Here is a 17612-nt window from a genome sequence, read left to right on the forward strand (position 1 = left end):
TTATTAAGTACATGGCAGATTAGTCATTCATATTATTGGAAAACATATATCATTTGGTGATTTTGAAATGAGTTATCTTTTAAAATGAATGCAATATTTGTAAAACGTTTCATATAAAGGTCAGTACCTCGCAATGGAACCAGATGTTAGAGACTTTGTCCAGATAGATTCGGACGGGCATTTACAACTGGCCAATCGAGCGCACCCTCAAAATTAGAATCGGTCACCCTAAACACTTATGTAAAGAGTTACTACCGGTGAGATTAGCTTAGTCATGTATATTCTACTCTTGCGAGAATTGAGAAGAAAGCCTAGAAAATCTCATTTGTAATTTTAAACATAGGAAAAAATGTTATTCATTTCATAAAAAATAAGAATGAACGTAATAGTCTTCTAAGTTTTTTTTACTTAAAAGTATTCCATACGATTTTGCTTAAGGACAAGCGAATTCGAAGTGTAGGATACTTGATATCGCTTAAAAAGTCATGTTTTTACTAACGATATCAACTTAATTCCTACGTGAATTCAAGAAAAATAGTTCTATAATCGCACTAATCCATTAAGTTTTGCTAAACAGGACTTTAAAAGCACAAATTGCAGAAATGCCGTAAAAGAGCCAAAAGTTTGGTTTATATAACCCTAATCTCAAGAATTGCCCTAGAAGACCACCACGGAAGCTCAAGATTACCAACAGAGGCTGCCAACACTTATTTAAGAGACGTATATGAAGATCTACAAGGACCTAGGAGGTTATTTGATTCATATATACAAAGATCAAGACGTTCAAAGACTTACACACACTGAAAACACATACGAAACTCTAACTTCACAATACTTCAAATACAACTACAAGTAACATCAATGAGTGATTTAGAGGACCTTATGTGTGACGACCTGGAAATTTTCGACCAAATTTAAACTTGATCTTTATATGATTTTCGACACTATAAGCAAAGTCTGTAATGTTGAAGTCTCAAAAACTTTGAACTTTGTTCATGTATTCAATTACCCTTTAACTATTTCCTACGATTCACGAACAACTATTTGTAAGTAGATAAATATATATTTCAATATATATAAATATGTATATATTTGAAGTCTAAATTTAAAATACTATATGTTTTAGTTAACTATGTAAAATAAAAATAAAATATAATTACTAAAATATATACATATATATAAAGTATATTAAAAATAAATATTTAATGATTGTAATACTCGTTTGAGGTTCCGATTGATATTAACAAAGTTAAATTCAAACTTATATGGTTTTAAAATAAACGGTGATCCGAAAATGAGTTATATAAACTATAGGCTTATAAAAAAATATATAAATAGGAACTATTTGTTTAATTTTAAAATTTTTTATATTTTACTTGGGATTGGGAGTAAATAATTAAAGTAATTTTTATTTAATAATTAATGATTGAATTTTATATACCATAATGACCAAAATAAATAAATATGGTTAACTTAAAAATATGGGGATTTTCCTGAACACTTTTATTCACCACTGAGTAACAATGGACTACGAAATCCAGTCCGTGAATGAATAGTATACCAATAGTAATAGGCAGCTAATAGATTACACGTTTTTATTCTTAATATTATTATTAATATTATTAAACTATATATTTCTTTTCTCGTTGAATTTAATATCTGTAAAGGGATTAGATGATTGATAATTGATTACTGTGTTTGTATGCTTATATATGTAACGAATCCATTTATCTGTCATTGATATATTATATAAACACAAGTGTTTCATGATATACTATATTCACCGCACTTATTATATCTATATTTTCTCTTCCTTCTCTATTGGAACCATCACCATCTTTAACTCCCTATATTCATGGAAGACCACCATCAATTCAACATCCGAACTCACTTTCGATTTAACAAGTTCAACCAACTCACTTCAACTCAAAGCAAGAAGGAAGTTCATTTCCAACTTTGATCTTTTATCAATCACCTTCTACGCTTCTTATTTTCTGTTTTAGTTTCAAACCGCCACCACCCACTTAACAACTTTCACCCACTTCAAACCTAGATATAGAACCATCATAATCAAACATGATTGTTAATACCGTTACTGTTTTATACTCGAAGATCACAGCCACCATTAATGAAAACTCACCCAAATAGCAACTCACCTTTTTCTGTTTCTGAACAAACCGTCAATATTACAGCTGCAAACAACTCGTCTGTTTTCCTGCTATTATAGGTCTATATATATATATATATATTTTTTTTGTTATCGTAAACCCACAAAATCCTGCAACCTTGTTGTTTTATTAGTCACTACAATCAACCATATGTTTTACTCCTATTTCGTTTCTTTATTTTTTTCTTTTCAAACTTAACCCACACAACTCAACTATCAATTCCCATGGCTTATTATTATTCGATAAAATCAACTTGTTTCCCTTGTCTGTTATGATTACAAAACCAAACCAACCCATCCTTGTTTCACTACCACCCTCTACCATCGTTCATCAAATCCAATCAAAAACCATATTGGACTGCTATTACTATACCGTCTGTGAGGCTGCACCTGCCTGAATCCATTCTATCTCTTTACTATATTTTTCGACCCATAATCCTCACCATTAGACTACAACACCTCGCTACAGCTACTGCTATTTTCTTTCTGTTTCAATTTATGTTTCAAACAAAGAAGGAGAAGGAGAGATGGATTGGTGCACATCTGATAAATTTTTTCTTGCTTTTCTTTTCTGTCGCTATCACCCAACACCGACACTCTTTAAATTGTTTGATGAATCATGATGGAAAGAAAACGTGATGATGAGTTGTAAAGGAAGATGGTGATATAAAAAAAAAAGATATCAAAAAGGATTGAAAAAGAATTTCTTTTCCTTTTGTGTTGTTGACTCCTGCTTTATGATCCCACCTGGACACCGATTTTCTTTTAGGTCTTGGGCCAATTATTGATCAAGGTGGGCTGTTGGATTAAAGATTCTGAAGTGGGCTTTCATTGCTGTTTGAATTTTGGGCCGAGGGCCTATGTAAGTTTCCTGTTGGGCCGGTGGCCTGTTTCGTTTTTCAGTTGGGCCGTGATATAGTTGCTTCATTGGGCCGATAACTCATATAGTAATCGTGTATATTTTTTTGAAGATGATGAATTTAATATGCACTGTTAGAAGAATTAGATTGTGATAAGTGATGATTATGATTAATGTTTTGATAATAATAAAGATTTAAAGTGAAGAAGATTATAGTAGCAACAATGATGAATAATACCATGATAATAATATGATGCTAGATAATAAGATGATAAGATGATAATTTTTAGGATTAGGGTATGATATCGATAATGATACATAAAGATAGAATGATGATAGTATGAGAAAGGTGCGAAGATATCATTTGATGATGATAGTGGTTATACGAATATATGATGATGATTATGAATCAAGTATGTGATGATGATGATAGTAATAGATTAATAACGATGGTGATGATAGTCAATATGATTATGCTTATGATTATGATGGTTATGTTGCCTCTTATCGATTAAATCGAAGAAGAAAGAAGAAACAGATAAGAAATATGTTAAATGAAATTAAAGTATAGATTATAACAGAAAATGAGAAGTAGATGAATGGTTAGGCGGGTGTGAGTTTGAACGAGATGTTACGGGTCATGTATATTTTGGGGTGGTAATAATTTCAGAAGTACACGAACAAAGGGATGGTTAAGACTGTTATCTGGTTAGCGGGACGTCGCGGGTTCAAACCCGAACTTGGGCATTTTTAAGAACTACTTCTTTGAGGTAGTTTACTTATTATTATTATTATTATTATTATTATTATTATTATTATTATTATTATTATTATTATTATTATTATTATTATTATTATTATTATTATTATTATAATTATTATTATTATTATAATTAATTATTATTGTTATTAGGTTATTACAAATATTAAAAATATAATTATTAGTATCATTCATACAATTAATATTATTATCATTATTGTTAGTATTAGTAATATCATTATTATTATAATTATTATTATTATTATTATTATTATTATTATTATTATTATTATTATTATTATTATTATTATTATTATTATTATTACTATTAATATTATTATCATTGGTATTAAAATAACTATTAAATTTTTTGTTATTATTATTATTATTATTATTAACATTAGTATTAGTATTAATATTATTATCAATATTATTATGATTGTTATCATTATTATTTATTAATAACATAAGTATTATTATTAACAATATCACTTTCAATATTTGTATTATCATTATTAATAAAGCTATCATTATTATTATTATTATTATTATTATTATTATTATTATTATTATTATTATTATTATTATTATTATTATTATTATTATTATTATTATTAATAAATCATTATTTTCAAAACTATCATTTTTAACAAATAAATGTTATGTATATAAAATATACTTATTACATATACTATAACAATATTAATATTACATATACATTATATATTAAACCTAATAACATTATTTACATAAATATTTACATATAACCAATATTTGACTTATCAATATAATACAAATTATATTGATATATATGTATTAATATAACTATATGTATAAATATTAATATACAATATATATATATATATATATATATATATATATATATATATATACATACATACATACATACATACATATATAACTTTTAAAATAGCAAATATATGACTAAATTAAATAAATAACATATATAAACTAGTTGGATTATGATTACATGTTAATTATATGTTTTAATATATATAACTGATATAGGTTCGTGAATCCGAGGCCAACCTGCAAATTGTTCAGTTCAGTCGTATGCATATTTTTACTACAAAATATCGTATAGTGAGTTTCATTTGCTCCCTTTTTAAATGATTTTGCAATATATATTTTTGAGACTGAGAATACATGCACTGCTTTTATAAATGTTTGACGAAATAGACACAAGTAATCGAAACTACATTCTATGGTTGAATGATCGAAATCGAATATGCCCCTTTTACTCTGGTAATCTAAGAATTAGGGAACAGACACCCTAATTGACGCGAATTATAAAGATAGATCTATGGGCACTAACAAGCCCCAGTCAGAGAATTTGAACTGCTTTAGTACTTTGATTTTATCATGTCCGAAGGGAGTACCGGAATGATGGGAATATTCTATATGCATCTTGTTAAGGTCACTGAAAACACATACGAAACTCTAACTTCACAATACTTCAAATACAACTACAAGTAACATCAATGAGTGATTCAGAGGACCTTATGTGTGACGACCTGAAAATTTTTGACCAAATTTAAACTTGATCTTTATATGATTTCCGACACGATAAGCAAAGTCTGTAATGTTGAAGTCTCAAAAACTTTGAACTTTGTTCATGTATTCAATTACCCTTTAACTATTTCCGACGATTCACGAACAACTATTTGTAAGTAGATAAATATATATTTCAATATATATAAATATGTATATATTTGAAGTCTAAATTTAAAAAACTATATGTTTTAGTTAACTATGTAAAATAAAAATATAATATAATTACTAAAATAAATACATATATATAAAGTATATTAAAAATAAATATTTAATGATTATAATACTCGTTTGAGGTTTCGATTGATATTAACAAGTTAAATTCAAACTTATATGATTTTAAAATAAACGGTGATTCGAAAATGAGTTATATAAACTATAGGCTTATAAAAAAATATATATAAACAGGAACTATTTGTTTAATTTTAAAAAATTTTATATTTTTACTTGGGATTGCGAGTAAATAATTAAAGTAATTTTTATTTAATAATTAAAGATTGAATTTTATACCATAATGACCAAAATAAATAAATATGGTTAACTTAAAAATATGGGGATTTTCCTGAACACTTTTATTCGCCACTGAGTAACAACGGACTACGAAATCCAGTCCGTGAATGAAATAGTAAACCAATAGTAATAGGCGACTAATAGATTACACGTTTTTATTCTTAATATTATTATTAATATTATTAAACTATATATTTCTTTTCTCGTTGAATTTAATATCTGTAAGGGATTAGATGATTGATAATTGATTACTGTGTTTGTATGATTATTTATGTAACGAACCATTTATCTGTCATTGATATATTATATAAACACAAGTGTTTCATGATATACTATATTCACCGCACGTATTATATCTATATTTTCTCTTCCTTCTCTATTGGCACCATTACCATCTTTAACTCCCTATATTCATGGAAGACCACCATCAATTCAACATCTGAACTCACTTTCGATTTAACAAGCTCAACCAACTCACTTCAACTCAAAGCAAGAAGGAAGTTCATTTCCAACTTTGATCTTTTATCAATCACCTTCTACGCTTCTTATTTTCTGTTTTAGTTTCAAACCGCCACCACCCATTTAACAACTTTAACCCACTTCAAACCTTAGATATAGAACCATCATAATCAAACATGATTGTTAATACTGTAGTGACCCGAACTTTTCCATGTTTATATATATTAATTGAGATTGATATTTACATGATTAAATGTTTCCAACATGTTAAGCAATCAAACTTGTTAAGACTTGATTAATTGAAATATGTTTCATATAGACAATTGACCACCCAAGTTGACCGGTGATTCTCGAACGTTAAAACTTGTAAAAACTATATGATGACATATATATGGGTATATATATAGTTAACATGATACTATGATAAGTAAACATATCATTAAGTATATTAACAATGAACTACATATGTAAAAACAAGACTACTAACTTAATGATTTTTAAACGAGACATATATGTAACGATTATCGTTGTAAAGACATTTAATGTATATATATCATATTAAGAGATATTCATACATGATAATATCATGATAATATAATAATTTAAAATCTCATTTGATATTATAAACATTGGGTTAACAACATTTAACAAGATCGTTAACCTAAAGGTTTCAAAACAACACTTACATGTAACGACTAACGATGACTTAACGACTCAGTTAAAATGTATATACATGTAGTGTTTTAATATGTATTTATACACTTTTGAAAGACTTCAATACACTTATCAAAATACTTCTACTTAACAAAAATGCTTACAATTACATCCTCGTTCAGTTTCATCGACAATTCTACTCGTATGCACCCGTATTCGTACTCGTACAATACACAGCTTTTAGATGTATGTACTATTGGTATATACACTCCAATGATCAGCTCTTAGCAGCCCATGTGAGTCACCTAACACATATGGGAACCATCATTTGGCAACTAGCATGAAATATCTCATAAAATTACAAAAATATGAGTAATCATTCATGACTTATTTACATGAAAACAAAATTACATATCCTTTATATCTAATCCATACACCAACGACCAAAAACACCTAAAAACACTTTCATTCTTCAATTTTATTCATCTAATTGATCTCTCTCAAGTTCTATCTTCAAGTTCTAAGTGTTCTTCATATATTCTACAAGTTCTAGTTACATAAAATCAAGAATACTTTCAAGTTTGCTAGCTCACTTCCAATCTTGTAAGGTGATCATACAACCTCAAGAAATCTTTGTTTCTTACAGTAGGTTATCATTCTAATACAAGGTAATAATCATATTCAAACTTTGGTTCAATTTCTATAACTATAACAATCTTATTTCAAGTGATGATCTTACTTGAACTTGTTTTCGTGTCATGATTCTGCTTCAAGAACTTCGAGCCATCCAAGGATCCGTTGAAGCTAGATCCATTTTTTCACTTTTCCAGTAGGTTTATCCAAGGAACTTAAGGTAGTAATGATGTTCATAACACCATTCAATTCATACATATAAAGCTATCTTATTCGAAGGTTTAAACTTGTAATCACTAGAACATAGTTTAGTTAATTCTAAACTTGTTCGCAAACAAAAGTTAATCCTTCTAACTTGACTTTTAAAATCAACTAAACACATGTTCTATATCTATATGATATGCTAACTTAATGATTTAAAACCTGGAAACACGAAAAACACCGTAAAACCGGATTTACGCCGTCGTAGTAACACCGCAGGCTGTTTTGGGTTAGTTAATTAAAAACTATGATAAACTTTGATTTAAAAGTTGTTATTCTGAGAAAATGATTTTTATTATGAACATGAAACTATATCCAAAAATTATGGTTAAACTCAAAGTGGAAGTATGTTTTCCAAAATGGTCATCTAGACGTCGTTCTTTCGACTGAAATGACTACCTTTACAAAAATGACTTGTAACTTATTTTTCCGACTATAAACCTATAATTTTTATGTTTAGATTCATAAAATAGAGTTCAATATGAAACCATAGCAATTTGATTCACTCAAAACGGATTTAAAATGAAGAAGTTATGGGTAAAACAAGATTGGATAATTTTTCTCATTTTAGCTACGTGAAAATTTGTAACAAATCTATTCCAACCATAACTTAATCAACTTGTATTGTATATTATGTAATCTTGAGATACCATAGACACGTATACAATGTTTCGACCTATCATGTCGACACATCCATATTTATTTCGGAACAACCATAGACACTCTATATGTGAATGTTGGAGTTAGCTATACAGGGTTGAGGTTGATTCCAAAATATATATAGTTTGAGTTGTGATCAATACTGAGATACGTATACACTGGGTCGTGGATTGATTTAAGATAATATTTATCGATTTATTTCTGTACATCTAACTGTGGACAACTAGTTGTAGGTTACTAACGAGGACAGCTGACTTAATAAACTTAAAACATCAAAATATATTAAAAGTGTTGTAAATATATTTTGAACATACTTTGATATATATGTATATATTGTTATAGGTTCGTGAATCAACCAGTGGCCAAGTCTTACTTCCCGACGAAGTAAAAATCTGTGAAAGTGAGTTATAGTCCCACTTTTAAAATCTAATATTTTTGGGATGAGAATACATGCAGGTTTTATAAATGATTTAAAAAATAGACACAAGTACGTGAAACTACATTCTATGGTTGAATTATCGAAATCGAATATGCCCCTTTTTATTAAGTCTGGTAATCTAAGAATTAGGGAACAGACACCCTAATTGACGCGAATCCTAAAGATAGATCTATTGGGCCTAACAAACCCCATCCAAAGTACCGGATGCTTTAGTACTTCAAAATTTATATCATATCCGAAGGGTGTCCCGGAATGATGGGGATATTCTTATATATGCATCTTGTTAATGTCGGTTACCAGGTGTTCACCATATGAATAATTTTTATCTCTATGTATGGGGTGTGTATTGAAATATGAAATCTTGTGGTCTATTATTATGATTTGATATATATAGGTTAAACCTATAACTTACCAACATTTTTGTTGACGTTTTAAGCATGTTTATTCTCAGGTGATTATTAAGAGCTTCCGCTGTCGCATACTTAAATAAGGACGAGATTTGGAGTCCATGCTTGTATGATATTGTGTAAAAACTGCATTCAAGAAACTTATTTTGTTGTAACATATTTGTATTGTAAACCATTATGTAATAGTCGTGTGTAAACAGGATATTTTAGATTATCATTATTTGATAATCTACGTAAAGCTTTTTAAACCTTTATTGATGAAATAAAGGTTATGGTTTGTTTTAAAATGAATGCAGTCTTTGAAAAACGTCTCATATAGAGGTCAAAACCTCGCAACGAAATCAATTAATATGGAACGTTTTTAATCAATAAGAACGGGACATTTCAGTTGGTATCCGAGGGTTGGTCTTAGAGAACCAGAATTTTGCATTAGTGTGTCTTATCGAGTTTGTTAGGATGCATTAGTGAGTCTGGACTTCGACCGTGTTTACTTGAAAAATGATTGCTTAACAAATTTTGTTGGAAACTATATATTTTTAACATGTGAATATTATGTGATATATTAATCTCTTAACGCGTTTGATATTATGTGATAGATGTCTACCTTTAGAACAAGTCCCATTGACTCACCTAATAATAATGAAGAGTCAAATGTAAATTAGAATGATTCGTGGACTGATTCACAAGTTCCTGAAGAGGAACCAGAAGAAGAGTCGGAACCGGAAGAAGAATCGGAACCGGAAGAAGAATCGGAACCGGATGAAGAAATAGAACCGGTGGGGGAAATAATAAAACGGTTAAGTAAAAGAAAATCCTCAACCAACCGACCAAGGTTAATTATGGTCAATGGTGTTTCCGCCAAGGAAGCAAAATATTGGGAGGATTACCAATTCTCCGATGAATCGGATTCTGACGAGAATTCCGATGATGTTATAGAAATTACCCCAACTGAATTTAAAAAGGCAAAAGAAAATAATAAGGGAAAGGGCATAAAAATAGAGAAATCTAATTCCAACCCCGATGAACTTTATATGTATCGTCAACTCCCGAAGTCCTTAAGTTGTAACAATGACCCGAGAACCTCTAAACCACCAGGTTTTTCTAAACCAATGTGGATAACGACAGCTCGTATTAGGGGAACATCATATATCCCGAGAAACTTGGCAAAACGAACCAAAACCTAAGAAGAAGAAACAAGCGAGTCGGAATAAGATAGCTGTATTCGTTTGGTGTAATATATGTAATATAGTGTGCTTATGCTTTATGATATATGTAAAAATTTCTTGTATTAATAAGTATTTTTTTTTATTAAATCTAACTCTTGTCTATTTTACAGTATAAAAACACAAAATGGATAGACAACCCAATATTTTAAGAGACCTACCCGGAGACATGATTGATGAAATCTTGTCTAGAGTCGGTCAGAATTCTTCGGCACAACTATTTAAGGCGAGATCAATTTGTAAGACATTCGAAGAACGTTCCAAGAATGCCTTGGTTTATAAAAGGCTTTCGTTCGAAAGATGGGGGATATCACATTGGGAAATCCATAAGTTACGATGTGTTTACTTTGACGCATATATTGCGGGGAACCCAAATGCTATTTTACGCAATGGGTTAAGAAATTATTTTGACTCAATATATCCGAATATTGGACTTCGTGATTTAGAAAAAGCGGCTAACATGCAACATAAAGAAGCATGTTATGCTTACGGATTAGTAATGTTCGCTTCTCACCAAAGTGAGAACAAGAACATCGGCCTACAACTATTAAACAAAACGTTCCCACAAGTGACGGAGTCGGTAATTGGGGTAAGAAATGAGGTTTTTAGATTGTTACGGGACTGTTGGACATTACGTAACCCTCGTCCCTTTGACGACGCTACAACACGCTGTCTTATCAACGGCCATAACGGTTATCTTCCACAAGACCAAGGATGGGAAGTAGTCCTAGTAAAACCAGAATGCATGACTTGTTTCTGGACGTATGAATTACGTGTCTTTATTGCCTTTGCTGAACGACTTGTGTACTAGCTAGAATTATCTTCACAACCGTCTTGTATCAAATTTATTGTGTGCTATATTTCATGCTATATGTAAAATAAGCGGTATTGTAAGTTTGTAAAATATTGTGTAAAAGTTTGAATGCGAAATATTATTATAATCAGTTTTTCATATAGAATTGTAGTAGTTGAATTGTATATTAGCTACTAAGTATGAACTTAACGGGTAGGTACTACCCGAATTTAAACTTATAAAATGCTAATATGAAGAAAAAGCTTTTATAAATGAGTTCATATTATGCTACGAAATACTATTACCTACTCTTAATATTCTGTATGATTAACTTGTTCCATTTGACTATTTTGAAGGAAATGGCACCGACTACTCGACACACCGTGAATATGAATGAAGAGGAATTCCGTACTTTTCTAGCTTCAAACATAGCCGCAGTACAGGCTGCGCTACATACCAACAATAACCTTGGATCTAGCAGTACAGGAAATCGTGTAGGATGCACCTACAAAGAATTCACTGCCTGCAAACCTTTGGAATTTGATGGAACCGAAGGACCGATCGGATTGAAACGGTGGACCGAGAAGGTCGAATCGGTGTTTGCCATAAGTAAGTGTACTGAAGAGGACAAAGTGAAGTATGCTACGTATACCTTCACAGGTTCTGCGTTAACATGGTGGAATACCTATCTAGAGCAAGTGGGAAAAGACGATGCGTACGCACTACCGTGGTCAGCATTCAAGCACTTGATGAACGAGAAGTACCGTCCCAGAACCGAGGTCAATAAGCTCAAGACAGAACTTAGAGGGTTAAGAACCCAAGGATTTGATATTACCACGTATGAAAGACGATTCACAGAATTGTGCCTATTGTGTCCGGGAGCGTTCGAAGATGAGGAAGAGAAGATCGACGCGTTTGTGAAAGGATTACCGGAAAGAATCCAAGAAGATATAAGTTCACACGAGCCCGCCTCCATACAACAGGCATGTAGAATGGCTCACAAACTAGTGAACCAGATTGAAGAAAGAATTAAAGAACAGACTGCTGAAGAGGCCAATGTGAAGCAAGTCAAAAGAAAGTGGGAGGAAAACGGTGATAAGAATCACCAATATAACAACAACAGCAATTACAACAATAATCGCAACAATTATCCCAACAATCGCAACATCAATCGCAACTACAACAAACGGCCCAACAACAACAACAACAACAACAACAACAACAACAGCAACTACAACAATCATCCCAACAACAATAATAACCGCAACAACAACAACAATCAGAAGCAGCTATGCCAAAGGTGTGAAAAGTATCACTCGGGGTTCTGCACCAAATTTTGCAATAAGTGTAAAAGAAATGGTCATAGCGCGGCGAAGTGTGTGGTCTACGGACCAGGGGTTAATAGAATGAAAGGAACAAATGGTGTCGGAACGAGTAATGGTGGAGCAAGTAGTGTCGGAGCAAGTTATGCCAATGTAGTTTGTTATAAATGTGGAAAACCGGGCCACATTATTAGAAATTGCCCAAACCAGGAGAACACGAATGGGCAAGGCCGCGGAAGAGTTTTCAATATTAATGCGGCAGAGGCACAGGAAGACCCGGAGCTTGTTACGGGTACGTTTCTTATTGACAATAAATCTGCTTACGTTTTATTTGATTCGGGTGCGGATAGAAGCTATATGAGTAGAGATTTTTGTGCTAAATTAAGTTGTCCATTGACGCCTTTGGATAGTAAATTTTTACTCGAATTAGCAAATGGTAAATTAATTTCAGCAGATAATATATGTCGGAATCGAGAAATTAAACTGGTTAGCGAAACATTTAAGATTGACTTGATACCAGTAGAGTTAGGGAGTTTTGATGTGATAATCGGTATGGACTGGTTGAAAGAAGTGAAAGCAGAGATCGTTTGTTACAAAAATGCAATTCGTATTATACGAGAAAAAGGAAAACCCTTAATGGTGTACGGAGAAAAGGGCAACACGAAGCTACATCTTATTAGTAATTTGAAGGCACAAAAACTAATAAGAAAAGGTTGCTATGCTGTTCTAGCACACGTCGAGAAAGTACAAACTGAAGAAAAGAGCATCAATGATGTTCCCGTCGCAAAAGAATTTCCCGATGTATTTCCGAAAGAATTACCGGGATTACCCCCACATCGATCCATTGAATTTCAAATAGATCTTGTACCAGGAGCTGCACCAATAGCTCGTGCTCCTTACAGACTCGCACCCAGCGAGATGAAAGAACTGCAAAGCCAATTACAAGAACTTTTAGAGCGTGGTTTCATTCGACCAAGCACATCACCGTGGGGAGCTCCTGTTTTGTTTGTCAAGAAGAAAGATGGTACATTCAGGTTGTGTATCGACTACCGAGAGTTGAACAAACTTACCATCAAGAACCGCTACCCACTACCGAGAATCGACGACTTATTGATCAACTACAAGGCTCGTCTGTTTATTCAAAGATTGACTTACGTTCCGGGTATCATCAAATGCGGGTGAAAGAAGATGATATTCCAAAGACTGCTTTCAGAACACGTTACGGTCATTACGAGTTTATGGTCATGCCGTTTAGTTTAACTAATGCACCAGCTGTGTTCATGGACCTTATGAACCGAGTGTGTGGACCATACCTTGACAAGTTTGTCATTGTTTTCATTGATGACATACTTATTTACTCAAAGAATGACCAAGAACACGGTGAACATTTGAGAAAGGTGTTAGAAGTATTGAGGAAGGAAGAATTGTACGCTAAGTTTTCAAAGTGTGCATTTTAGTTGGAAGAAGTTCAATTCCTCGGTCACATAGTGAACAAAGAAGGTATTAAGGTGGATCCGGCAAAGATAGAAACTGTTGAAAAGTGGAAAACCCCGAAAACTCCGAAACACATACGCCAGTTTTTAGGACTAGCTGGTTACTACAGAAGGTTCATCCAAGACTTTTCCAGAATAGCAAAACCCTTGACTGCATTAACGCATAAAGGGAAGAAATTTGAATGGAATGATGAACAAGAGAAAGCGTTTCAGTTATTGAAGAAAAAGCTAACTACGGCACCTATATTGTCATTGCCTGAAGGGAATGATGATTTTGTGATTTATTGTGACGCATCAAAGCAAGGTCTCGGTTGTGTATTAATGTAACGAACGAAGGTGATTGCTTATGCGTCTAGACAATTGAAGATTCACGAACAAAATTATACGACGCATGATTTGGAATTAGGCGCGGTTGTTTTTGCATTAAAGACTTGGAGGCACTACTTATATGGGGTTAAAAGTATTATATATACCGACCACAAAAGTCTTCAACACATATTTAATCAGAAACAACTGAATATGAGGCAGCGTAGGTGGATTGAATTGTTGAATGATTACGACTTTGAGATTCGTTACCACCCGGGGAAGGCAAATGTGGTAGCCGATGCCTTGAGCAGGAAGGACAGAGAACCCATTCGAGTAAAATCTATGAATATAATGATTCATAATAACCTTACTACTCAAATAAAGGAGGCGCAACAAGGAGTTTTAAAAGAGGAAAATTTAAAGGATGAAATACCCAAGGGATCGGAGAAGCATCTTAATATTCGCGAAGACGGAACCCGGTATAGGGCTGAAAGGATTTGGGTACCAAAATTTGGAGATATGAGAGAAATGGTACTTAGAGAAGCTCATAAAACCAGATACTCAATACATCCTGGAACGGGGAAGATGTACAAGGATCTCAAGAAACATTTTTGGTGGCCGGGTATGAAAGCCGATGTTGCTAAATATGTAGGAGAATGTTTGACTTGTTCTAAGGTCAAAGCTGAGCATCAGAAACCATCAGGTCTACTTCAACAACCCGAAATCCCGGAATGGAAATGGGAAAACATTACCATGGATTTCATCACTAAATTGCCAAGGACTGCAAGTGGTTTTGATACTATTTGGGTAATAGTTGATCGTCTCACCAAATCAGCACACTTCCTGCCAATAAGAGAAGATGACAAGATGGAGAAGTTAGCACGACTGTATTTGAAGGAAGTCATCTCCAGACATGGAATACCAACCTCTATTATCTCTGATAGGGATGGTAGATTTATTTCAAGATTCTGGCAGACATTACAGCAAGCATTAGGAACTCGTCTAGACATGAGTACTTCCTATCATCCACAAACTGATGGGCAGAGCGAAAGGACGATACAAACGCTTGAAGACATGCTACGGCATGTGTTATTGATTTCGGAAACAGTTGGGATCGACATCTACCGTTAGCAGAATTTTCCTACAACAACAGCTACCATTCAAGCATTGAGATGGCGCCGTTTGAAGCACTTTATGGTAGAAAGTGCAGGTCTCCGATTTGTTGGAGTGAAGTGGGGGATAGACAGATTACGGGTCCGGAGATTATACAAGAAACTACCGAGAAGATCATCCAAATTCAACAACGGTTGAAAACCGCCCAAAGTCGACAAAAGAGCTACGCTGACATTAAAAGAAAAGATATAGAATTTGAAATTGGAGAGATGGTCATGCTTAAAGTTTCACCTTGGAAAGGCGTTGTTCGATTTGGTAAACGAGGGAAATTAAATCCAAGGTATATTGGACCATTCAAGATTATTGATCGTGTCGGACCAGTAGCTTACCGACTTGAGTTACCACAACAACTCGCGGCTGTACATAACACTTTCCACGTCTCGAATTTGAAGAAATGTTTTGCAAAAGAAGATCTCACTATTCCGTTAGATGAAATCCAAATCAACGAAAACCTTCAATTCATCGAAGAACCCGTCGAAATAATGGATCGTGAGGTTAAAAGACTTAAGCAAAACAAGATACCAATTGTTAAGGTTCGATGGAATGCTCGTAGAGGACCCGAGTTCACCTGGGAGCATGAAGATCAGATGAAGAAGAAATACCCGCATCTATTTCCAGAAGATTCGTCAACACCTTCAACAACTTAAAATTTCGGGACGAAATTTATTTAACGGGTAGGTACTGTAGTGACCCGAACTTTTCCATGTTTATATATATTAATTGAGATTTATATTTACATGATTAAATGTTTCCAACATGTTAAGCAATCAAACTTGTTAAGAGTTGATTAATTGAAATATGTTTCATATAGACAATTGACCACCCAAGTTGACCGGTGATTCACGAACGTTAAAACTTGTAAAAACTATATGATGACATATATATGGATATATATATATAGTTAACATGATACTATGATAAGTAAATATATCATTAAGTATATTAACAATGAACTACATATGTAAAAACAAGACTACTAACTTAATGATTTTTAAACGAGACATATATGTAACGATTATCGTTGTAAAGACATTTAATGTATATATATCATATTAAGAGATATTCATACATGATAATATCATGATAATATAATAATTTAAAATCTTATTTGATATTATAAACATTGGGTTAACAACATTTAACAAGATCGTTAACCTAAAGGTTTCAAAACAACACTTACATGTAACGACACAGTTAAAATGTATATACATGTAGTGTTTTAATATGTATTTATACACTTTTGAAAGACTTCAATACACTTATCAAAATACTTCTACTTAACAAAAATTCTTACAATTACATCCTCGTTCAGTTTCATCAACAATTCTACTCGTATGCACCCGTATTCGTACTCGTACAATACACAGCTTTTAGATGTATGTACTATTGGTATATACACTCCAATGATCAGCTCTTAGCAGCCCATGTGAGTCACCTAACACATGTGGGAACCATAATTTGGCAACTAGCATGAAATATCTCATAAAATTACAAAAATATGAGTAATCATTCATGACTTATTTACATGAAAACAAAATTACATATCCTTTATATCTAATCCATACACCAACGACCAAAAACACCTACAAACACTTTTATTCTTCAATTTTCTTCATCTAATTGATCTCTCTCAAGTTCTATCTTCAAGTTCTAAGTGTTCTTCATATATTCTACAAGTTCTAGTTACATAAAATCAAGAATACTTTCAAGTTTGCTAGCTCACTTCCAATCTTGTAAGGTGATCATCCAACCTCAAGAAATCTTTGTTTCTTACAGTAGGTTATCATTCTAATACAAGGTAATAATCATATTCAAACTTTGGTTCAATTTCTATAACTATAACAATCTTATTTCAAGTGATGATCTTACTTGAACTTGTTTTCGTGTCATGATTCTGCTTCAAGAACTTCGAGCCATCCAA

The sequence above is a fragment of the Rutidosis leptorrhynchoides genome, chromosome 1 (genome assembly GCF_046630445.1).
Source record: "Rutidosis leptorrhynchoides isolate AG116_Rl617_1_P2 chromosome 1, CSIRO_AGI_Rlap_v1, whole genome shotgun sequence".
Classification (NCBI taxonomy): domain Eukaryota; kingdom Viridiplantae; phylum Streptophyta; class Magnoliopsida; order Asterales; family Asteraceae; genus Rutidosis; species Rutidosis leptorrhynchoides.